General features: G+C 37.5%; 1 long non-coding RNA gene across 3 annotated transcripts in view; it reads left to right on the forward strand.

Annotated features, from left to right (window-relative positions):
• Window positions 1–25,488, forward strand: part of LOC148727212 (uncharacterized) — a 58,233-nt gene continuing 32,745 nt past the window's right edge. The window contains exons 1-3 of one of the 3 annotated variants that reach the window (XR_015989885.1): window positions 175–540; window positions 1,527–1,646; window positions 7,266–7,509. This is a non-coding gene — a long non-coding RNA (uncharacterized LOC148727212). Of the gene's footprint in view, window positions 541–1,526; window positions 1,647–7,265; window positions 7,510–25,488 lie in introns of those variants that run through there. The other 2 variants (XR_015989886.1, XR_015989887.1) reach the window with 2 other exon arrangements.

The raw sequence follows: 25,488 nt of genomic DNA on the forward strand, positions 1-25,488 counted from the left end.
GATGTGGAGTTTGCTATTGTGTAAGATGGTTATTGTGAGGTATTCGGAAATTCGTGAAAACCTTTTTGGTACACCTGACTAGCTGCATCTACTGCTTCTCACGCTTAAGTCGTCATATGCAAGCGTTAGATTTTAATGGCTTTAGCCATGCGATACAACAAGTTGTGGAAGCGTTAGAAAGTCTTCATGAGCCGTTAGGCAAAATCAGTAGGGCGTTAGAGCGAAGCGTTGGAACGCTCTAAATGACCGTTAGCCATGACATGCCGACCGTTAAGGCAAAACGTTACCACACTTTCAAGGCCATTAACTATCCGTTAACTACCCGTTAGTCTTTGCCCGTTTAACAGATAAGCGTTAAAGTACGTTTTCCCGTGTACGATCACAGTTGTTCACAAATGTCACACGTGAACTACTACGTCACAAATTTACATACTCTCTTCTTCGTCGAAAAGAGACTGTGTACCCCGCAAGGCGCAAAATGAAAATGTCAGAAAAGGGGTCGCTGGTATGGCTGCCTCGATCTGTCACCGAATCCATCAGGTATGCAAGAAGTTTTACAAATGTTTAGTGATACTGGTTTGCTGTTAATTGCATGCATTCTATAGTGATCAGTGCCTATGTAACGGAGTATAAAAATCTCTTAAAGGGGGCTTCTCCTGAACTTAATACTTTGACAGATGAGACTCTTTCAGAAGTTGAAAATCTTTAACAAGACCTTGAAAAAATGTATCGGGAATAAACAGGATTTGTCCTTTACCTAAGAAAACTCTTCTACTAACTATGATTTATCAAGGCTCTGTGTTCTGTATAAATAGACGTACTGCAAGTTGGCATTGTTTTTTTCTTTCCGTAGCATTGTAGAATTTTAACGCATCTTTAAAGTATTTATTTATTTATCTTTAAAGTATTTATAAAGGCATTCTGAATAAAAATATTTCGAATAAGTTCAACTTAATGAAGTATTGTTGACGGAAAGAGCACGTCTCAGAGCCGAATAATCTGTGCGCAGAATCGAAAACTACGTAACCGAGTTAAAGAAATCAAACGTGATTATAACTGAACAAAATGTCTGCCATAGAAAATGGTTTTCTGTATTTAACACTAAATCAACAGTCTAAAGTCGAACGCTTTTTTCCCACTTAGCATGTCCCTCGAAGACGATTCTATCGCTCGCAATTTAGTACATCTTGTATGAGGGGTGAATGGTTAGCGATGTTTCGTTTTCCTTAAAACCATAAAGTTCTTAAGGCATCTTAAAGTAGTTATTATCCAATGAAACAAAATAAATTTCAAATAAGCAAGCTACAAATATATGCATACTACACCTTGGAGTAAATAGTAAAGCTCGTCACGGTTGACGGCTTCGAAACCCCCCTGAGGCAAGAAGGAACATGTTTCGTAACGGTCTCTTAGTTTTCTGAATGTGAGCGGTTTTCGTCAAAGCCAACCAAGCTTTTCTGAAAAGAACATCGCGTAGGGTTACTGAGAATTCTTAATAATGTGTGGTGCTGTACAATTTTTCTTAGGAGTTATGTCCTCAACAAAGAAAACCATTCTCAGTTGACGCTTCTTAATATGCTGAAATATGCAAATGGTTGCCGTCAAGCAATTAGCTATTCAGGACGAGGATTAGGTTCACTCTCGTGGTGAAGAACAATTTTTCTTAAAGTTATTTCCGCAATAGTGCAAAACAACCCGATTCTTCCCACTTCGTAGTTAATATGACACATTATTATCCAACTACACCTAGACGAGTACAAATAATGCCATAGACGAGTACAAACACTTGCGGTATTTGTACTCGTCTATTGTAGCGTACCGGTTAAACAGGTTTTCTCGCATCGCGCAAGCGAAGAATAGTCCATTTTACAGTTGTGTGCTTGGTTGCCAAGCCTTTGAAAGGGAGTGAGGCTAGAGATGACCTTGTTATGATACAAACCTTGCTGCCTTTCAAATGTAAATCACTTTAAACAACAACAAACATATGAAACATATGTGTGAACTGCGGTTATGAGACGTATATGAGAACGATCCTTCGCAGTAAAGCACTATTTGAGCAATAGTGAAAATCAGACCTGAAAAAAATTTCAGGCCTGTACGGGACTCGAACCACTGACCTCTGCGATACTAGTGCAGCGCTCTACCAATTGAGCTAACAAGCCAACTGGGAGCAGGCCATCAAATTAATTCGATATAAACCCGTAGATGATAAATCAAACAACAACAAACATATGAAACATATGTGTGAACTGCGGTTATGAGACGTATATGAGAACGATCCTTCGCAGTAAAGCACTATTTGAGCAATGTTTCATATGTTTGTTGTTGTTTGATTTATCATCTACGGGTTTATATCGAATTAATTTGATGGCCTGCTCCCAGTTGGCTTGTTAGCTCAATTGGTAGAGCGCTGCACTAGTATCGCAGAGGTCAGTGGTTCGAGTCCCGTACAGGCCTGAAATTTTTTTCAGGTCTGATTTTCACTATTGCTCAAATAGTGCTTTACTGCGAAGGATCGTTCTCATTTACGTAAATCACTTTGTTATCATGCTAACTAGATACAGGTCTCTATCACAACAAGGTCATCTTTAGCCTCACTCTGAATCAAAGGCTTGGCAACTAAGTACACAACTGTAAAATCGCCTATTGGATTGTAGTTACGCAAAAAAAACCAAATGGCGGACAATTTGAATCATATTTCCGAGGGCGAAGAGTCAGAATGGCTGGCAAATATAGATCCAAGTTCATTAGATGAATCGAACGAAGAAAAACAGCTTGAAGACCAGAAAATTTATTCATTTAATGAAGAAAATAGAAACAGCAACACAACAACGCGCCAGTTCCGTTCCGCTTCGCGTACTTCTGTCAAGCACTCCCAGTAAATAATTATCCGCGAAGTTCGCCCACACTGAAATAACAGTTTGGCGTGTTGTATAATAAATAACTTATTAGACGTTTTGTTGTGTAGTATCGCTGAGTATTTTTACTCGTTATTTGTATTTTGACTCGCCCTACGGGCTCGTCAAAATACGGCACAACTCGTAAAAATACTCAGCGATACTACACAACAAAACGTCTATTAAGATATATATATATGGATATGACTGGTGATACAATTTGCATATGATTGTTTTTAACCTATTCAATCTGTGACGTATGAAGCTAAAAAGGTCTATCGGTCAGGGTCCACTTCTTTAAAGTTAACATTTTTTAACCATCTCGCTTAGTGTAATTTTTCTGTTGATTAGAATGTTTCCAGCGTTGAAATAAATGAAATATTCTCCACGCCGTGAATCATCGAGCAGTTGAGATGTTTTTGTACAACTAAAAAGAAAGAGAAACCTGCTGCCCTTCGGCAATTAACTTCACTCATTAATTTGAGCGCTCAAATACTTCGAAAACAGTCATACATCATGAAATAATGGAAGAAAATCACTGCACTTAATCCACACCGGAAAGCGAGAGCTACTGAGAGCTACTGATTTTTGTACATTTAGTTGACAGCTTGTCTTTTATTTTGATGGCTACAAACTTTCAGTTTTGCAGCGAGAAAGAGATAAATATTGTGACAGCAAATGTTTCCAGACCTTTCTTCCATTCGTTCCATTGCAAAAATGTTTTGCCAACCCACTTCGTAGAAAAGTGAATCTTTTGGTTTAATTTTTTTTATTGCGAGAGATACCTCTATTGCGAATTCGGATGGTCTTAATACAGTTGAATCCTTCTCAGAAACCACCATAGAATCTGGTAGTCACAACAATTACCGAAAGTTTAAGTTCTGCCATAATCAGTTCAGTAGTTCTTATCAATATTTTCACTCGCTGTTCAACAACCAAAATTAAATCAACGTCTAGGAACAAATGTAAAAAAGTCGAGAGGTTTTTGTTGGCGGCAGTATTTTTTACTAGCATGTGGAGTTAGGTGTTCAAAAAGCTTGCAAAGTCTGTCCATGAATCTCTCAGAAGGCGAAGCTATCTTGTAGAGAACACAAATTCTAAACAATAACACAAACATTCTGCGGCTGGACTATTTTATGGCAAAAAAGCAAAAGAATAAGCTGTATCACAAGCAGTGTATGCATAACAATATGTTTGAAAAGGAACCTCGATAACATTTGACTAGGTTGCACAAAAACAAAGTTATCCTAGCACAAATTATCAAGGTATAAGTTGAGCTATTTTCAATTCAACACAAGACTTTTTATTATTCATGCAAATATCGGATGCAGAAAAACACACTCATCTCATAGGCGTTATCGATGTACTTGTAATTTCTACGCGTGTACTAGTATTTTCTTTGTAATTTCTACATATGTTGCAGGTTTTTTAGCCTCTATAACACATAACTTGAGCTAGAAAAGGATTACTTGTTATTAATATTTATTACTACTTATTGATATTTATTTATTGAAATTTGGATTTTATAACGAACTTCATCAGTCGCCAAACAAATTACGATTCAAAATCGATTAATAGATATGTAGTCCAGTAAAATAATTTCAATGAATACAAAAATATTTAATACTTGTAGCTAGCTGTGACTTCTTCCTGTTGATTATTGTTTTGTTCCTTTTTGCTTGTGGCTTTTTTGCAGGTTTCTTGTTGCTCACTAGTGTTACTTGTTGATTATCGTCGTGTTCCATGTTGCTCGTGGCTTTTTGCATGTTTCTTGTTTGTTGAAATGGTCCTTGCTACTTGTTCCCTGTTGCAGTACTCCTAACTTGTGACTTATAGCTTGTTGCAGTTTTGCTTGTTAAAATTTTCTTTGTAACAGTGTTGTTTGTTGCTTCTTGTAGTGTTGCTTATTGCAGTGTTCCTTATTGCTTGTGGCTTTATGCATGTTTTTTATTGTCGTTTGTTGTGGTGTTCCTTGCTCCTTGTTGCCTGTTGCAGTATTCCATGTGACCTGACGCTTGTCGCTGTCTTCCGTGTTTGCTGTGACTTGTTTCTTGTTGCGGTGTTGCTTGTTGTAGTGTTGCTTGCGGTTGCAGTATTGCTTTTTGTAACGTTCCCTCTTGCCTATTGCTTGTTGCAGTTCTACTTGTTGCTGCTTTCTGCTTGCTACATATTGCTTGCTGCTTGCTGCTTGCTATTTGTTGCCTGTTGCAGTACTCCTAACTTGTGACTTATAGCTTGTTGCAGTTTTGCTTGTTAAAATGTTTCTTTGTAACAGTGTTCTTTGGTGCTTGTTGTAGTGTTGCTTATTGCAGTGTTCCTTGTTGCTTGTGGCTTTATGCATGTTTCTCGTCGCTTGTTGCAGTATTCCTGGCTACTTGTTGCCTGTTGCAGTACTCCTTGTGACATGATGCTTGTTACTGTCTTGCGTGTTTCCTGTGACTTGTTTCTTGTTCCGGTGTTGCTTGTTACTTGTTGTAGTGTTGCTGGTGGCAGTGTTGCTTTTTGTAATGTTCTCTCTTGTTTATTGCTTGTTGGTTCTACTTGTTGCTACTTTCTGCTTGCTACATGTTGCTTGCCGCTTGCTGCTTGTTGCTTGTTGCTCGTTGCTTGCTGCCTGTTGCTCGTTGCTTGCCTCTTGTTGCTTGCTGCTTGCTTCTTGCTGCTTGTGTTGCTTATGGCTTATAGATCGTTGGTTGTTTTCTACAAATTGATTACTACTTCTTCTAGGTTTCAATTGCTACTGCAAGGCCCCATTGACATCATCGGTACACTGTACTGAATATCTATCTGAAAAGTGATCATTTGCGCACCAGATTACAATGTTCATTTCATCGTTTAAGCAGCTTTCTGACAAGTTTTTGGTACCATTTTTGTGGTCAACTGAGAGTGAATAGACTTCAAGTGGATGAAGCAATTATTTTATGGCCTATATGCTATTCCATGATCAATTTAAGCTAAATAAGAAATAAATCTGCTAATATTTGTAAATCTGCTGCCTGGATTATTATAGGTTTTACTTAAATCGCATAAGTTGGGCATAACGAGCAATTCATAACAAAAACGTTAAGTTAGTACACATTTAACCATAAAACGTAAATGGCATTGTTAAAGTGGTTTGAACTTTTGCTTGCGCTTACGGATTAAAATTGTCTGATTACTTCATCTTATAATTCAGCTGCTGTTACATACACTGTGTGATACTTTAAGGTCACTAATAGATGTTCATAGGATACTGTTAATACTGAACTGTTGAAGTTAAGTTGAGCTATATTTGGAGTTACTATTAATTAGGAAGAGAGATATCATGAACTGATGTAGTTCAAATATTTACATGCAACAGCTTAATTATTATAATATTAAACACACTTTAAGAAAATATAATCCATTTTATCAATTTATTTTTGCAAGCTGAATTTTAAAGTAACGAATAAATGGTGAAGCGCAATTAAATATTAATAACAAGCTGCTTTTTTAGAAAGGCTAATCATAATAAAATAATGCGAACCGAAAGATCCACTAGCTTTACCGAGATAAGAGATTCAACTGATGTCATGATCTTCAATCAGCCTTAATCGATCCGCGATAGTAAGAACATAAGCTGCTCTCAGATTTCCCTGACTAACTAATTAGGTATTTTACTAAGGCCTCTTTTACCTTGCAATTGGACTTCGTCTTGTTCTACAGGAAGGCGTCTGGCCTCTATCCTGTTGTAATTTTGAAACGTAGCTCCATAGACCCAAATCAGCCAAGCCAACGAAAAAGGCAATAAAAACCAGACTAAAGCCACGAGCCAAAACTCCATTTTTTCTTCTCTCGGATTAAATTAGTATAAAAGTTCCTAGGCTAACTTTACTGTCAAAGCTTCCCAATGCTCTGTAAGCTCAGTTAGGAGATTTTCCGACAGGGCTGGGGTGAGGAGGGGTTTGGAAGTTTCAACTTTAAGTTCTTTCTTTAATACTCAACAAAACGGGTATGATTTAATAGAGAATAGCGAATAACTGGCGTCAAAGAAACCCCCTAATTTTGGTTAAAAAACTAACATAGAGGGAGAAAAGCCGGCAGGTGAACACACACAAACAAAAACGTCCCCCCCTCCCCTAGCTCGAGGTCTGGATCCGCCTCTGCAAATAACCGACTAATCTGTGGTTCTATATAACTGTTTAAATATATTTAGCGAGGTTTTGAGTAAACTTTTAATGAATTGCTTTATCGTTTATTGCAGCTTTTAATGATTCAACGTTAATTAGCGTACCAAGACTAACTTTGGAGCAAGCATGAATGCTTATATTTGTGCTCTCTATTTGAAAGGAAGGAAACTTGGTTATTTCTTACCAAACTGATCTCCTTTTATTTTTAATTTCCTTTCAGGCAAGGAGAAATAGGTCATAAAATGTAGACAGAGGTGCAAACGAAGATGAAAACGTGGTTAATTCACCAGAAGTAACTAGGACAACTAGTGGGAAACATTTATTTCTCTTCATGATCAGTATTATCATTATCATGTTTTTTTTTCTTTTGATTTTTTTTATGCCTAATTCATAATGGCAACCTGAAAGGAAGACCATCCAGCAGCTATTAAATAAATATTGAATCAAATATCATTCAATAATCATTTGATGTCTCCAATTTGATCTGTGGCAACTCCGGAGCCATATATATCAGATTTCCTGTAGAAATATCTTAAAACTTGTAGTTTGTGAATAGGTGCATTGGATTGGAATACTAAAGTAAGAACTTCTCGGTGTCTTGTCCAGATTACCCTACCCCTAAACCCTGGTGGTAAATAAAAACATTAGTGAAGTACATTTGATGAAATTGATTTCACTTGAGAAAGCCGCGAGATTACAGACTACTAAAGTTAAGGATTCCACGTGTGAATAAAGAATGAAAGAAAGAGACGTAGAATAATACATGGATATGCGTGTATATGAATTTTATCTTCGAGCGTTGATAGCATCTATCGCCAATGAGAGTGAAATGAACGAGCGAGACATATAAACAACACGATTGGATGAATTCGTACCCACAAACAGACTGGGTATTTTCTATTTCAGAGCTGTTTCAGAGCTCGGAAAACTGAGATTATCGGCTACTTGCAAACTCAGCTCCCATGGAAGCTGTATCAATTGAAATATATAATGTTATCATTCCAACAGAAGTTTTTCTTAGTGATGTTATTAAACTAAAAAATAAAGCTCAACGTGAAAAGTGAAACCTCTATGTTATCAAATTCAGTTACCATGATACTTTTACAGTGCACGGTAACGATATCATGACTTCAAAACAGCAGTTATGATTATAGTATTTCGTGGATTTACATATAGTTGACAAAGAATAAAAAAAATGGCCGCCCGTGGTCGTGGACTTTCTCGTCAAACGAATAAACGGGAGTGACTTTCCAAAGAAAATGCGGTATTCCGTCGGTGGGAGAATACAAGATGATTGGATGGTTTTATCAACTGATCTAATAAGATAAACTGACCACTGCACAGAGATTCTGAAGCTGACGTTTCTAGCTTTATTCCTTTGTCAGAGCAAAGAGCTTTGACAAAGGGCTAACACTCGCAGCGTCAGCCTTGCCACATAAAAACGCAGCTATTTGTTTCCTCTTCCAGAAAGTTTAATTCAACCTCAGAGACATTCATAAACTAAGGAAAAAATCTAGAAAACTAAAACCGCCATCGTAATAATCATGGTTACCATGACGACACTGCTACGGTACGTCTACATGTCCGTAATGAAGTTATGATGTTTTCGAAACAGCCAAATTCCCGTACTTATCAATATACGCACATCGAATAATTATAATATTTTTTTCTTCAATCATTTCCCTTCTCTTAAGCACAACAATAGCTTTGCGCGTTATTTTCAAATCATGAACATTTCTTGCCCTGCTATGCCTTCAAACAACATGAAATACTTTAACTAACTTTTGAGTACTCTGACAACGCCGGTAGGACAGATGGAAAATTATTTACGTTTCTACGTCAACTAAAGGCTCCCGGCCTTTCCTGCCTCATGCCGGGAGGGGGTCTGGCGTCGATAGAGTCGAGAAACACAGAAACAAATCGCACAATGCGTGACGCGTCATTCTTTGAAAGTATATTTTCTATCGACGTTTCCTTTGCGACGTCGCGATGACTGTCCCACTTGTCCCTTATCAGGAGCGAATTCATTACGCTAAACGGGTGACATTGATTCCAAAAATGAGTGAAGTTTAAAGGAAATAACTCAAAGTGTTGAGATGATACATCTATTGATCACTGTTAATAAATCTACTATAAACGAATAGGGAGACTGAACGATAACTTTGAAAACAGCTGCTTTTCGTATTTCATTATACATATCGGCACGTTTGATTTTGCGTCAAGAGCAGGAGAATGTTCCAGATGAAGTTTCCCTATTGTGTGATATTTATAGACAATCAAATGGTTTTTTCCCTCAGGAAACAATTAGAGCCTGCTATTGTAAACACCAATCTCTCTTTGTCGTCGCAATGCCATTGACTTCTAACTCTCAAATATTTCATATGTAATCACCCAATTGCAATAAGAGTATCAAATGTTATTTAGAAATTTCAAGCGATTCCAAAAATAAAGAAACGAAAATGTGCAGTTTAATGTTGTATGCTCATGCCACATGCTAATGAATTCGAACTCTACTTATTCCTTTTTCATCTTGCTTTTTTTTTTCTTTGACAACGTTATTGCAATTAGTTGTATATAAATAGATTTGTATCTCTTAAGTTTGCGAAAGAATTTAATCTCTTTCCAAGCAAGGAATCTGAACGTTTCCTTACTTTTATGCCTGCAAGCCCTCAGCCTTATTCATAACTCATTACGCCATGTCTATCTCGTGAAGGCGCTTCAAAGGCCATATCCCAAGCAATCATCCGTAAATGTCACTGATCAAGCATAGTCTGATACAATAGAAATGCTAAAACAACATCTGAGCTTGCAGGAGTTGGACACGCAAACACGTTTTGTTTTGAAGTTCAAAATTTCTTTAGTTTTCATCCACCTCCATTATTAGGTGGCTTTCGATAAATATCTAATCGATCAGCTGAACATGGCCAGAAATCCGTGACAGCATGGCCGACACGCATGCGCATCGATGTCGAACTCTGTCTTAGGTTGCAAACGAATCGCAAAATCACTACAAGGAAAACAGTGAAATTTCAGCTAACCTTCTTTTAATAATTACTCTTGTGTTACAACCGCCAAAGGAGACATGTTCTTCCAGATCGCAAAATAAAGTGGACTATTTGTACAACTTTTCGCTGCATGCTCTGTGGATATTTACGTGTGTTAAAGCGGTTCCCGAAGCGATTTTTGTTGGACGCGTAAATCCTCGCACTCTGCCATACATTTTCTTGAAAGCAGCCCAAAGGTAGCATAAACTGTCGAAAATCACCACACTTCGCAGGTACGCAGAAACATTCTTCCAGATCCAACTGTTTTGTTTACATGCTGAACTTAATTTATAGTGCAAAATTAGGAGCCATTGAAGCCACTAAACCTGTTCCAAACTTGGTGGAAAACCAGCCAAAATACTGCTGAGGAACCTTAATGTGACGTCATTTTTAAAGCCCGAGGAAAATTACGAGAAAACGCCATGTTTTTAGTCGGCCGTAAACGGTAGTTTCTAGCTCATATATCCTCCATCTTGAATCACAAAATACTTTTCTTGAACTTTGTAACCTTGCCTTTAATAAATTATGCAATTGCGTTACACAATCGCGCTGAAAATTTGCAAGTAAAATGATTGACGAATTTAGTGAATGTTGCTCGCGTTTTACCTAAGACGCAATCACATTCACTCAACCAGAAGTAAGATATGAAGCGAGGGAAAAAGAGAAAAGAGTGCTTTTAACCTTGGAAATTCCCTATCCTCTTTTAAAAGAATGGCACGAAATTGTACAAGAAAAAAACGTGCTGTTGCGTGACATATCCGAAGGAAGTCTTTTGGCATATATGAGCTCCCGTTCCAAACCGCTGACTGTCACGGATTTCTGGCCATGCTTAGAATAGTCTTAGAAGTCCAGATAAAGCATCACGAGGACAAAACTTTCAGCAACAGGTTTTGCCTAAGGTTATAAAGCAACCAAGGCTACATTTTAAATTAATCGCGCGGTTTTCAATGTTCTTGCTCAGTATGACGCAAGTTTTTTCGAGTGGTAACACTGTTTGTCATATGGTGATCACTGGATCGTTCATTTCCTTTCATTGGATCGAAGTCGTCACCCACAGAACGCATTCTCTCATTGACGTCTTCTTCAGAACCGCCCACGGGGTGTAATCTCAATATCACGCACGGTTTACAAAACCCCCATCACTGTTTACGTCTATCACTGTCATACATTAATTATTTCACACAATGAACAGTGAAAAGAAGAAATGATCGAAGTATTTAATAATTGACAGTTATAGGTGCAACAGGTGCCCCTTTGCTTTTACAGACAAGGTTCTATCTTTGAAAAAGATGCTTTTAGGTAATAATGATCTATCTTTATTGAGCCCACATTGGACCTATTATCTGCAAAACGTTACAGATAATAGAACTGTTAAATATGCTATTTTGGATAAGTACACACCTGTAAAATGGTCTATTCGTCACTCGGATATATCACGTGACATTTCTATCGCCTGGTTCAATTACCACTCCCTTTTCGTCACGATTAGTGGGACAACTTTATGGCTTCTTAGAATTTTTTATCTAATTTGAGCTAAATTAAAATGGATCTCAGCTCTTATGTAACTATCTTCTCCAAAAAATGTATGATAGAAGACGTTTGTAAAGATGCACAGAAAGAATGCTTCCAGAGACCTAGTCCCTAACCCATAAAATAATCAATAATATCCATGAAAAAATCACGTGCGTCTAATTGGCTGAAAACGAGTGCATTTTTCATGTAACACGTTTGCAAAGTTGTAACACGAGTGCAAATTACAAGTAACGCAAATTGCACTCGACCTATGGGCTCGTGCAATTTTATTGTCTCTGAAAATTTTCTTCGTGATTATTGACACCAAATTTTTCGAAAAGGTCATATACAATCGCTTAGTAGAATTTGTCGAAAAACACGATATACTTTACCGCTGTCAGTTCGGATTTCGGAAAAATTACTCAACATCGCACGCGCTAATTCATTTGGTAAACAAAATTGCATCTGCAATCGACTAACACCAAACAACGGTGGGTGTTTTCCTAGATCTTTCCAAAGCATTCGACACTCTTGACCACTAAATCTTGTTTGCCAAATTGGAGCACTGTGGTATCCGTGACGTGGCTCTGCAGTGGTTTAAAAGCTACTTTTCATTCCGCCAGCAATTTGTCCAATTCAATCAAGCTTGCTCTCCGATGCAAACCATCAAGTTTGGTGTTCCTCAAGGTTCGATTCTAGGCCCACTATTATTTATTCGATACATTAATGACCTTCCTAATGCCTCTGAATTATCAGACCCTCTACTATTTGCTGATGACACCAGTATCTTTAATTCTCACTCAAATCTAAATTGCTTAGAATCTATACTTAATGGTGAACTCCAAAACATTGACGTTTGGCTAAAATGTAACAAGCTTTCAGTTAATGTCAAGGAAACCAACTATATAATTCTTAAACCCAGACAGAAGAAATTTAACTTCAGCATTTCTCTCTCCTTTGGAGGTAAACCCCTACAACAAGCTAATGTAACTAAATTCCTTGGGGTCTATACTGACAATCATCTCACCTGGAAATACCATATCAGCTATGTATGTAAACAAATCGCTAAATCAATAGGTATTATATTTACGTCTCGCTTTTCCCTATCCTCTGCAACCAAGCTCACTTTGCATTACGCCTTAGTTTATCCTTATATCGTCTATTGTAACTCCGTCTGGTCGTCCACATACGTATCTAACTTAAATAGAATTTATTATTTGCAAAAGCGAGCTGTGCGGGCTATCGCCAACTCAGACTATCGAGACCACTCTGCCCCTTTATTCTCCAAACTAGGAATTTTATAAATTTTTCAAGTCAATACGTTTGAAATCGCTAAATTTATGTTTTATTTCAAGAATAACTTATTGTCCCCATTGCTTCTCGATCTTTTTGTAAGGAATAGCCAAAATCACAACTATGGTACCAGAACAGCCAGTAATTATCAAACGCATTTGTGCCGTACAAATGTCAAGCAGCTTACAATTCTCTACCAAGGTCCTAAAATTTGGAACTCTCTCTCTCTATTTCAGTCACTCGTTCGTCAAACTTTCTTAGCTTTAAAGCGAAATTGCAAGAGTTTTTCCTTAAATGATCACTGAATTGGCCAAGCTGCACATTCGCAGCACTTTTTCTTTACTTAATTTATTATTCTAAGTGAGGTGGCTCTCCCATAAGCCTAGTGGCTTCTTGGGTCTCGTCGCCTTCTTACTGTTATCGCTGTAATTAACTATTTTTTTAATTGTTAAAATAAGGCAAATAAAGATGATGATGACGAAATTGCATTCGAGATCATGTTAGTACCTATACTTATTTCATAGTTTTGAATCTTAGGTAATTCTTGCATTCTGATTGGCTCTCAGCAGTGCGATTCGTTCACGAATCGTATCTTTCTTTTTATCTTAAGTATCAAACTGCCAGAAAATTGTAAATTAAAAAAATGTTGCGTGGCGAATGGTACACAGCTAGTCTGCTGTTGAATCACACTCGAACCTGTAGTGAGTGACCACCCACAGTTTCTTTACTTCAAGGGAGGTGATAAAGCAAGCAGTTCTTTATTTGAAATAAATTTAAACCATGCAAATTTTTTTCAGAGGTTGGAGTGGCACAATTCAGAAATCTGCACCAACATATCACTCGAAAAGTATGCTTCGCTGTTACGTTCAGTACTAATTAAAATTTGTCAAACTCAAAGACCAGAGAGTTAGAGCCATATCGCAGTCTCTATTGAGTTCTGACAATCATCGGACCATAATTTACAATTAAGGAATTCCTCATTTCATTACACGTCACTCTCCAACTGTCATTTGTGTAAGGATACCGTGCGTGTCCTCTTGATCATTCGAGGTAATGAAACTAGAGCTAAACGTATAAACTGGTATTTTTCAACACTGGTATTTGTGCTGTGATTCAACAGTGCAGACAAATCAGCAATGGTTAACTTCCTTATGTTACGATTGACGGAAATTTTAGTTGAGATTCATTTCATTTTGAAAAGTTGGATTAACTTTCTTTGTTCTAAAACACAATTACTTGCTCTCTTTTACCATTTGAATCAGGCAATTAGCAGGGTTTTCCCGGCCGCATTGGCCACAAGACAAGTCTAAGAAATTTTTTTTTTAATTAAAAATCGTAGATAAGAAAATATTTCACGATTTATTTTGTTTTTACAACTGAAGGTTAAAATTTGTCAACTTTTACGCCTATGCGCTAAACTGTTTGCGTTTAACCAAGTTGAGACCCTCTTATTACGGAGTGCAACAATTTTATTACAAAGTTCGATAGAACAGACCCTTAGTTGGTCGAGCACTATTTATCGTAAAGCTTTGGTTTCATCAACTGAACTGATATTGTACATTAGTCACCGAAAAGAGTTTCTAGCTGACACTTCGAGCGCTAGCCCATTGTCAGAGCAAATCGAGGAATTGTGGGCTATCATTACTTACTTAGTGTATGACACATCATCGTTCTCTTAAACGAAAGGTGAAGTTAATACTGCTTATTTAAAAAAGGCCATTTATTAAAGTGACTGGACTTTTTTTCTTTTTTTTTTTTTTTTTCACAAGCATCTCAGCAGTCCGGAATCCTAAATCCTCGAATCTGATTGGATAATTCTACGCGCTCTAGCCGTCCAGGTTTTCCCAACGGGACCGCTCCGGACCACTCCGAGCTTTGCAATTTGCACCTTTTGATCGATACACGAGAGGGCCTAAAAATTGTAAATAAGTGACTTGCAGTAATGGATCCAGACAACGAAAGCTATTACAGCCAAAGAGGTTTAATTGTCCCGAAGAGAAAAGATACTTCAAGATAAAGAAAGCTATCATGAAACACAAACTGCACTTCCGAAGAAATGTGAATATCTAAAAAGTTTAATGGAACCCCACGGCCTGACACTACTACTGCGAAGAAAGGCTATGACAAAAACTGAAGTAATTGAATGCGTAAAAGCCTGTGAGGTACAGGACGCTCACCGGTAGCCAACAAACACAAGTGGCAGCTATTAGAATGGTCAAAGTTCTTGACAGTTGTATGTTTTCTTCCTCGTTATGTCGACTATTTTGACCGATAGCCAAAAACAGTCAATTTTTTCCGAATGCTCATATAGCTTCCGTGGATTATGACAAGAGAGGAAAATGTGTTTTTTCTTTTCGGCCATATCCTTAAATATATGTGGACGCAAGGAGTTTAAATATGCGGAGATAAGATAAAACGTATAAAGACCTTATTTAATTTTTATTCTTATTTGAACTGTAGTCTCTTTATACGTTTTATCTTATCTCCGTTATTTAAACTCCACACACATTTTTATTTCACATTTATTGTGTAAAAAGCTTACGCCAAGTAAAATTCTTTTTCCTAAGATGCCGGATCTGAGTCACAATTGTAGAATTGCTTCATCTGCATTGCTTGCACGGCTTTGATTAGAATATATAGGTCGCTTATAAGAATATTGAATACATCAGCCCTATGAAATTATTTTTCGCTATGCCCGAACTTTTTCCACCTGTTTTAGTGCACTGTGTCCTTGTCATGAAAGCGCTAAATAATTTATTTAGATATATATAAAAAATTATTTTATTCTCTTAGGATCCATGTAGTGTGTAATATTTGTAACAGTCACATAACTTGTATTCTTCATATTTATATCTGTTGTGTAATTAACCTTTATTGTATATATCAAATAAATTTCTTCATTCTTTTCTGGCACCTTGCGTCTACATATATTTAAGGATTCGGGTAGTTACGGTGTGGTGTGTGGTTTTATTTTGAGAGAAGGACACCGGCGGCGAAGGTTGGAAAACTTACAGAAACTAACTCGGGGCACGTTTCAATCACTGAGAGTCATTCAGAAAAAATTCGTCCTTTCACACGACAAAGAGTTCTTTGCAGGGGGCTTACGTGTACCGAGAAGCTGGCCGAAACGAAAAAGACACGCAGAAGAAGGAAAAGGAGAAAGTTATCTTCTGTCGAAGGGAAAGCCAGTGAAGACAAGAGGAGTGAAGGAAGTAGGTTAGTTACGTTAAGTTGGAAACTACTGCGTAGCTGCGTTAAACGTGAGTTGAGTTTGGTTTGTTAAACGCGAGTCTTGGTTGTTAAACGCGAAGATTGGTTTGCGAATCGTTGGTTTATCTGTCGTTTGTTGTTGGAACGTGGTTGTTAAGAACAGGTCAAGAACAGGTCAAGCGCAGGACGCAAAGGTGAACGGAACTGCACGAAAAAAACCTACCTTTTTCTTTCTTAATAGTAATTACTCTTGTAAATAGTTTTAGTGTACCGTAGTTTAAATTATCATACTTCTGTAAATTAATTAGGATAAATAATTTAGTTCATTGTGTTATCGCTATTGTTAGTTGCTTTATTGTCTTAGTTAGGATAATAAATATTTGTAAGCCTACGTTTAGTTATGTTGTTGCGTGTCTTCTGGGGATTGTTTGTGCTTGGGGTTTTGCCTATGATAGAGGGCGCCATCCTTTTTGGCGCGGAATCATCACAGTCCTACAGTGAAACCTATCTTTGGAAAGGAAATGAAGTTTAAGCATTCGCACCATAAGTACTACTAGGGCAGAAAAATTTAATGGAGTATCTTCTGGGACGCTTTCGTCGAATAAACAGCTTCCATTTTTTACCGAGACAAGACCTTTTGTCTAATTGCTTCGTTCATTATTTCTGCCAGCTCACTACACATTACAGATAGAGATATCCTTTTAGATGCCTTGGCATCAAGATTTCATTGCTGTAGGCCTTGATCGTGTCAATCATTGTCCAGAAACAGTTGCCGGGAGTATTAAATGATGAAAGTCAGGCCATTTCCTTGCTGTTCGGGGGGCATTGCTGATGGCGGGGATCTTTTCTTGGACCAGTTTCGACTATCAATAGCGATTCAAAACCGTTGTAAACCGCTTGCTCCTTTATTCGCGTGTCGTTTTAGGTTTAATTTAGTCGCACGTTGTACCTGTGCAGTCTCTCCCACTCCTCTGTGATTTTGCTTTATTCTCTCCTATCGTCGCCGTGACAAATATTTAAGGAATTTTTTATGGCTAACTAAAAAATCTTGGAAAAGCTCTCTATCCTTCTCCTTCAAGATAACTGTTCATCCCTTCAGCTTGACATCTCCAATATTAAAGTGCACCTAAACCCTAAATTTTTTTTTCGCTTAACGAAATAAGCTTATTTTTTGGAGTATTTCTGTGCAAAATTTTTTTAATTTGCTCAAATCTTTAATTTTCTATGCCCAGTCAAAATACGGAAAATCGGCCGCCATCTTGCCCCACGACCGAGTTTAAAGAAGAATGGCTCTAGCGGGTAATGTGACGTCAAATCGAGAACACGAAAGTCTGCATCTCACACATTTTCACTTGTTTGGGAAGATTGTCGTCGATATTGTCCGAAATATGCCGACTAGGTGTGTTGTATGAAGAATGTATGAAGCCCGATACCCTCTTGCAAATTTCGCACGTTGCTACATCCTTGTACAACACACTTAGTCGGCATATTTTCGGACAATTATCGACTACAACCTTCCCAAACAAGTGAAAATGTGTGAAATGCAGACTTTCGTGTTCTCGATTTGACGTCACATTACCCACTAGAGCCATTCCTCTTTAAACTCGGTCGTGGGGCAAGATGGCGGCCGATTTTCCGTATTTTGACTGGGCATAGAAAATTGAAGATTTGAGCAAATAAAAAAATTTTTGCGCAGAAATACTCAAAAAAATAAGCTTACTTCGTTAAGCGAAAAAAATTTTTTGGGTGTAGGTGCACTTTAAAGTAAAGCGCAAGAGACCATATATTGTGCTAATTGAATCTTTGGTGGAGAAGTGTTTCTGTAAATCCTCAGTCTTGTTTTATTTGTACATAATTGTTGCGATGGTATTACAATGCAAAGAATATTAACAGATAGTGCAAAGTAGTTAAGGTACCGCGTTTCTGAAATGAAATCCCCAATAAACTTGTTAAAAAATTACCCGTTTCGAATAAATTTTACCTTGGTATCATGTGGCAACCGGGATGAACTCGTTCTTGAACAAAACTCATTCCAATAAGGGGTTTGCGACCAATCTCTAAAGACACAGGTAACAATGGTGAAAGGAACAAATGCTGGTGGACGCCCAAAAGAAGCTAATGAGATATCTAATGTTTACGTCCACCAACATGGCGGCGATGACGTAACGTGGAAACCACCTTTATCATGTAACATTTTATTCCCAGAGCATCACGCTTTGCTCTCCTGTCTGTACATTATAAATTTAAATAGCGTTGAAACAACAACCCGCTATTAATAACTTCGCTGCCACTGAAACAACGATTAGCGACCACAAAAAGCACACATTCTGATAATTTCAATTCAACAAAAACAAAAGTCTTTATACAAGGTGAATATTCATTTGTGTCGATATCAATTATTGCGTGACAAGCTTTTAATAGAAATGGGGGAGGGGAGAACACAACGCAAAACCTGGGCTTCTTCTGGCAAAAAGTAATACCCAGACGTAATATAATAATCGAAACAGCTAATAAAATCATAATTAAACAAGGTAATAATGTTAGTTGGATTTTTTTACAAATTTTAGTGATTTATGCCAGTAGACGGTGGCGATAAGTAGGCACACAATGTATATATCATGGTCGCTAGCAAGTAAATTTTGCCCGATTTTAAGTTCATCTCACGATAGAAAGACACAAATACACAAGAAAATTTTTACAGTAACTTCATAACCATCCTTTTGTCTTTTAATAACTAGAACCTCAGTAGATTCTGTCGTATCGGTCATTGTTAAAACTGTCTTTGTTTTGATAGTACTTTTCGACATAGGAAAAGTATGTCGGACAAAAACGTTCACCAAAAAATAAATATCTCTTTGCCAGCTTCTATTATGACAGGAGATTAAGTTTAGATGATAAAACAAAGGATTATGTTGACAGAAGTACCGTAAATTGAGTGTATTCGTCACACGAGCTCACACAACTCGGGTAAAATTCAAGGTCAAAATTTGCATATTCGAGCGGTCGAACGAAAAAAGTCATTTCTCGAAAACTGAAATATATTTTCACAAAAAAATTACACCAAAATTATTAGCACATATTGGGCTAAAAACTATCAAATTAGGAGAGAAAACGAATTGTGGGCGACTTGCCACTATATTTCAAATTTGTTCAATGGATGCTGACATCCACTCTTAAGTAAATTGAAGTTACTGAACCAGGTAGCTTGATCAAGTCGGCAATTTTCTCCACCAATAGAAGACTTGCGCTCATTCATTTGATTACAAATGCTGTCACTCCAGAAAAAATATATCAGCACTGTTTAAATCTTGTCAAATCTAAGTAAACTGAGAAACGAGTTTGCGTTTGACTTACTAAAATGACCGTCTGCTCCATGTGTTATTTTTATTATAGTTTCGTTCGATATGCGAAAGTTAACGAAAAATGCCTCTTTTATCTTGTTCCTCAGCTAAGAGCCTTCGCAATTTACTTGGGGGAGCTCTTCTCATTCATTATCATGGGGTCCAAATTCATATTATTAGAGCGTCAACGTTGATAGTATGCAAAGAACAACGGGCTAAAATAGTCAGAGTAATATTATCTGGGTGAGTCAAATTTCCCAAGGAGACAACGCCATCTGCCTCCAAGAGTCCAAAAGCCTGTTCTATAACCATCCTGACGCTGCTTTATGCTTTGTTGAAATCACTTTCACTGACTTCATACACCAGAGAGTAACTTTAAATGTGGGTTCATCCAGGTTTCATTCGACTCTACATACTCGTATGATGAATATATGAAGTTCATATATTTTGAACTGCGGTTATAGATGCGTATGTTGCACGATCCTCGCAGTAAAGAACGCTATTTATGGAATAGCGAAAATTAGACCTGAAAAAATCAGGCCTGTACGGGATTCGAACCACCGACCTCCGCGATACTAGTGCAGCGCTCTACCAATTGAGCTAACAAGCCAACTGGGAGAAGGCCGTTAAGTTGATTCGTAATAAACACGTGATGATAAATCAGATACGACGAAAATATGAAATTCATATACTTTGCACTGCGGTTATAGATACGTATGATGCACGATCCTCGCAGTAAAGAACTCTATTTATGCAAAAGCGAAAATCAGACCTGAAAAAAATCAGGCCTGTACGGGATTCGAACCACTGACCTCTGCGATACTAGTGCAGCGCTCTACCAATTGAGTTAACAAGCCAACTGGGAGCAGGTCGTTAAGTTGATTCGTAATAAACCCGTGAAAGTGATAAATGAGATACAATGAAATATATGAAGTTCATATATTTTGAACTGCGGTTATAGATACGTATGATGCATGATCCTCGCAGTAAAGAGCTCTATTTATGCAATAGCGAAAATCAGACCTGAAAAAAGTCAGGCCTGTACGGGATTTGAACCACTGACCTCTGCGATACTAGTGCAGCGCTCTACCAATTGAGCTAACAAGCCAACTGGGAGCAGGCCGTTAAGTTGATTCGTAATAAACCCGTGAAAGTGATACTATTCTCGAATGTAAAGATTATGTAAAGTTCCTGGGTGTGCTCATCGATAAAAACTTAACTGGAAATATCACATCGACTACATTGCGTCTAAGATTAGCAGGGTTGTTGGAATTATATCACGTTTAAGGCACTCTGTTCCTCTGAACACTTTAATCCATATTCACCATTCTCTGATTTTTACATCCACATACTACGGAATTACTGTCTGGGGCCAAGCTGCACAGATCTATCTGAGGAAGGTCTTTATCTTACAAAAAACGAGCTCTTTGGCCACTATTCTTTGCTGGAAACAGATCTCACGCTGTTCCCTTGTTTGTCTCTGCTAATGTCTTACCCCTCGATATACAAATTCTGCGTTTCAGAATATCTGTGATCTTTTTACTTGTTCATCTGACGTTCATACATACAACGCTAGATTTTCTGATGCTGGTAATTTATATGTTAACACTGAAATCAAGACTGAGAATTCAACTTAATTCGTTTTCCATTGTCTGAGGTAGACTGGGGAATTGCCTGAGGCCTGACCTGCGTAAACTTAGAAAAAACCTTTCAAAAATTAAATTCATCAAGTTTTACTTGCAGTACTTAGTAATGAGGATGATTATGTTGATGTCTTTACGTTAATGTTGAAAATGACTTATTATCATTAATTAAACTCTAATAGCTATTACTATTAATTTCTTATGTTCCATTTCTTATTATAGGTTCTTGCTCTTCTAGTGTAAATCCTAGCTATATGTGAATGTCTGCGTATACCTATTTCTATCTATTTATTTACCTGACTTTAATATTGCTGTATTTTGCTAAATTTTATTGTAAGTTATACAATCCGCCGCGATTAACGTTGCTACATGCGGGTTCTATAAATCTATAAATCTGTTAAATTTGTTTGTTACATTAAATTAACTCGACATAAACTAAAAAAACAAAACAAACAACAAACAACAAACAAACAACAAAAACAACAAAAACAAACAACAAAAAACAAAAACAAAACAAAAACAAAAAAAGACAAATTTTCTACCAATGAAGAATTTCCATGTTTATCATTCATGCATTTCTTGCTTATTTTTGATGTTGGAAATTATGGAACGGAGTAAGGAAACATCTTATCTTGAACTCTATTGTAGAAAGGATAAAAGGGTTCTTGTACACAAAGATTTTAACAAGCCTTGGCTCGATACTCTAGCGGCGAAAACTGCATAATTGAAGTTTCACACATGATCGAGTCTTGCTGTGTTCACCTTCATGACTTATTTTCAACGGTGGTTTACTTTGACATGTATTCTATAAAGATCAAACACCTAGTGTTGCTTGTTGTATTTTTACTAGTTGTAGTGTTGCTTGTTACAGTTTTACTTGTTGTCGCACTGTTGCAGCGTTGCTTGTTGCGGTGTTGCCTGTTGCAGTGTTGCAGTGTTGCTTCCAGCAGTGGTCCTTGCTGCTTCCAGCAGTTTTCCTTGTTGCTTGTTGTAATGCTCCTTGTTGCTTGTTGCTGTGTTATTTACTGCTCCTTACTTGTTGCTTGTTGCTTTATGCTGATAGCTTAGTGCTTAGTGCAGGTCGCTTGTGTTGCTTGGGGCTAATGGCTTCTCCTAAATTGTCCTTTCTTTGCTTGCAAATTCATTGCTGCTTCTTCTAGCTCCTAATACCTACTGCTACTGTAATTGGGGCTATCGTTTCAAAGGCTTCGGTTCAGTCAGTCATCCGTACACTGCACTGGATATCTATCTGAATAAGTGGTGATAGGTGCATTAGATTACAATCCAGATAAATCTTTGTATATTTTCGCCAGTATGTCTAACTGTGTTAGCTTAGATGAGCCTAGAAGTAAAGATTTAATATTTCAATTTTTGTGATTTAACTAAGAGCGCACTCTTCCTACAAGAATCTGAATAACCTAAATACAATTTTTTAGTAATAAATACATGCTGTTTATGGCGAAATACACAAATTTCCATTTCTGCGTGTGCTTAGGAACGTCCCATTAACTAAACTCAAGAATGGATATGAACTTTCCCTCTTAAAATGAGTTTCATATTATCGTAGATGCAGTTTCTTTGAGAGCGAGAGAAATAAGGAGTGGATGAAGAGATTATTCTATTGGCTATATGTTATTCCATGACGATTTCAAGTCAATAAAAAGGCAGTGACTTTTGTTTAAGATCTACGAGCTAGATCATAAGATCTAAGACAATTTTATAAACACACTGTAAGTACTCAGAAAGTGGAGAATGTCTGCTCGTAAAACCAGTTCGCAGATAAGCTATATCAATTCCAATATTGAAATAGAGAATGTAATCATTCCATCAGGTGTTTTTCTAGGAAATTTTATTAAACAAAAAAATGAGTGAAACCTCTTTGTTGGAAGTCGCACTAACCAGCCAGACATACCCGTGACGGTACTCTTAAAGCAGTTTGTCACATATGAGAGACAAGTAACTTTTACTGGTGGCACAAGTGAAAATATGATATCTCGAAAGAAAAGAAACAAATAAGAGTCGCAAAGGGAGATTTGATATCTTTTTTTTATAGGACTTCATCTTCACTCTCGAAATTATTCAGTTGCCTCCCTCCGATGTGGGTTTCATGAACCCCTCTTAAGAGCGAATGTTACCAACGGTCAAACATTTGGTGGCAACAGCCAAAAAATCGATTTGGCTCATATTCTCAAGTTAGGTAGGCCTTATGGTGAAACAAAGCACTGCATACTTCGTTTGGCTGAATATCGATTTATTTTCGAGAAAATCGATAATAACTGAATTTCCACCAAATGCCGCTTTTGAAGCTCAAAATTTCAGACAATTCTCGGAGCGTCCCGCCACGAATTGAAAACACTTGGACCGATAAAAACTACCAAATCTTGAAAAACAACATCAATACATATGTTAACAGCAATTTGAGCAATTCTTGATCGTTTATTTCCGCGATCTAATTGATTTTAACCGGCCTTCTTCTAGCAAGATTAAAAATAGGTCAAAAGTAACCCGTTATTTAACTATGTGCTGTACTAAATAATCGACTGAAAATCTGGCTTTTGGAAGGCGAAGTGTGGTTCTTTTCGATCTCCAAAGGATTTTGGGGGAGAATGATTCAGTGCGATTTAATCAAATTTTAAAGTTGGATAAAATGAGCTGATTTGACGATGCCCTTAGTTATTCGAAAATGTACACATTCACACACAAACTCAATTGTTTCGCATTTTATATCCAATCTACAGCTTATTTAACATAACATCATCTTACCGTCCATATTGCTGTATCACAAAAGGAGATTGCAGTCCTAAAATTGTTGCATTGCTCCCTCAATAGCACTAGAACTTGATAGGATAGTCAACACATCCTGATAATGATTGTTTACAAAGCGTATCTCGGGGTTTCTCTATTCCCATTTCGTTGAAATACTTCGCGTAAGAGATATTTGTTTAAATATAAGTCTACAACCGAACCGTGAACCAAATGTAAGCGGAATGTTGCTAGTTCAGAAACATGTTTCTCGCGTGCAGAATAACGCTAATTAATTCAAAATGAGGTCTACTGAAATAAAACGCAAAAATAAAACATTGTACTATGAAGCACGTGGCTACAGGAACTAAGGTCGTGTGTTACATATACGAAACAGGAGCAAACAATTATCTAACTCCGATCATAATTTAATGTATCATAATTGAATGTTTCATGGTACTTCGGGAGATAAAGCTCATTTTAGGAAAAAAAAGAGCGAAAGATCTGCAAAGGGCATAGCCCATCATACATCACTGCAGATGTGCAGCAAAGAAAAGTGTAGTGTTTGAATATTTGTTTATTTAAAGGAAGTTTTATAAGGGTCAAACCTGGAAAACCACAACTTTCGCTGAAATGTTTGTAAAAGCCAAAGTTCAACAGCTTTATAATTATATTGCTTCTTCTCCAGAGACTACTGTGCCTTGTTAAGTTACTCGTGCCGGTAGTAAGACTACGACCCAGGTAGAACTTTCACAATTTTTCACACCCACCTTTTCCCGGCAGCGGTCCCAAAAAAGCTCACATCTGGAAATAAAACCATTTCTGCGTATCTCGGAACTCAAGAAACGCTTCGGGTAATCATTGCACCAGCTGACACAGCAGACTCGAGTGCGAGTCGGTATACCCACATCAAATATTTGCATTTTGGAAACAGTGGCTTTGAAAAATCAACTCAGCTAGCTAGTTATTTAGTATTCTTGCCCAAGAATGTAGCCAAGTAGTGATCTATACCCCTCAAATATGGTCGGGTCCAAAGCCATCAATGCATTATATGGCGAAATATTATAGAGGGTGGCTGATGCGTAATGGAAAATTAACATAAGCCTGTTGTCTGATCAGACGAGAATGTTCACGCCCATCGGGAAAAGATTGACATATAAAAAAGAAAGTAAACAAACCTATGTTGTGCCTATCTCCTTAAACCTTTCCTTCCAAGGTAATAAATTTAAGAAGTGAATGACTACTTCTTATACAAGTCCAAAGCCAATCAATGCATTATATGACGGCGATATATTATTGAGCATGGTTTGATATATCAGAAGGAAATATGCGCCTCGAACTAGAGCCTCTCGTTCACCCCAAACCAAGCTGTGCACTAAACGAGGGACAAATTGTAATGGAATGTATGTCGGCAGGAGGAGAGAATACGGCTGTTCGGCTAAGAACTAGGTCAACTTCGTCTACTGGCCCGGAAAAACCGACAAGAGGAATTGCTCTCGATCCGCCTTGAACTGGCAAGAAAAGGTATAATTACTCTTTCCCGTTTTCTGGATCGTCTGTCGAAGTCACAGTGTACTCTGACTATAGTTTTGAACGAGCATCAGATATCCGTATGAGGAGAACGACACGCAATGCTGTTGCAGAATTCACAACTTTTC

This window comes from Stylophora pistillata, chromosome 7 (genome assembly GCF_964205215.1).
Source record: "Stylophora pistillata chromosome 7, jaStyPist1.2, whole genome shotgun sequence".
In the NCBI taxonomy this organism is placed as follows: Eukaryota; Metazoa; Cnidaria; class Anthozoa; order Scleractinia; family Pocilloporidae; genus Stylophora; species Stylophora pistillata.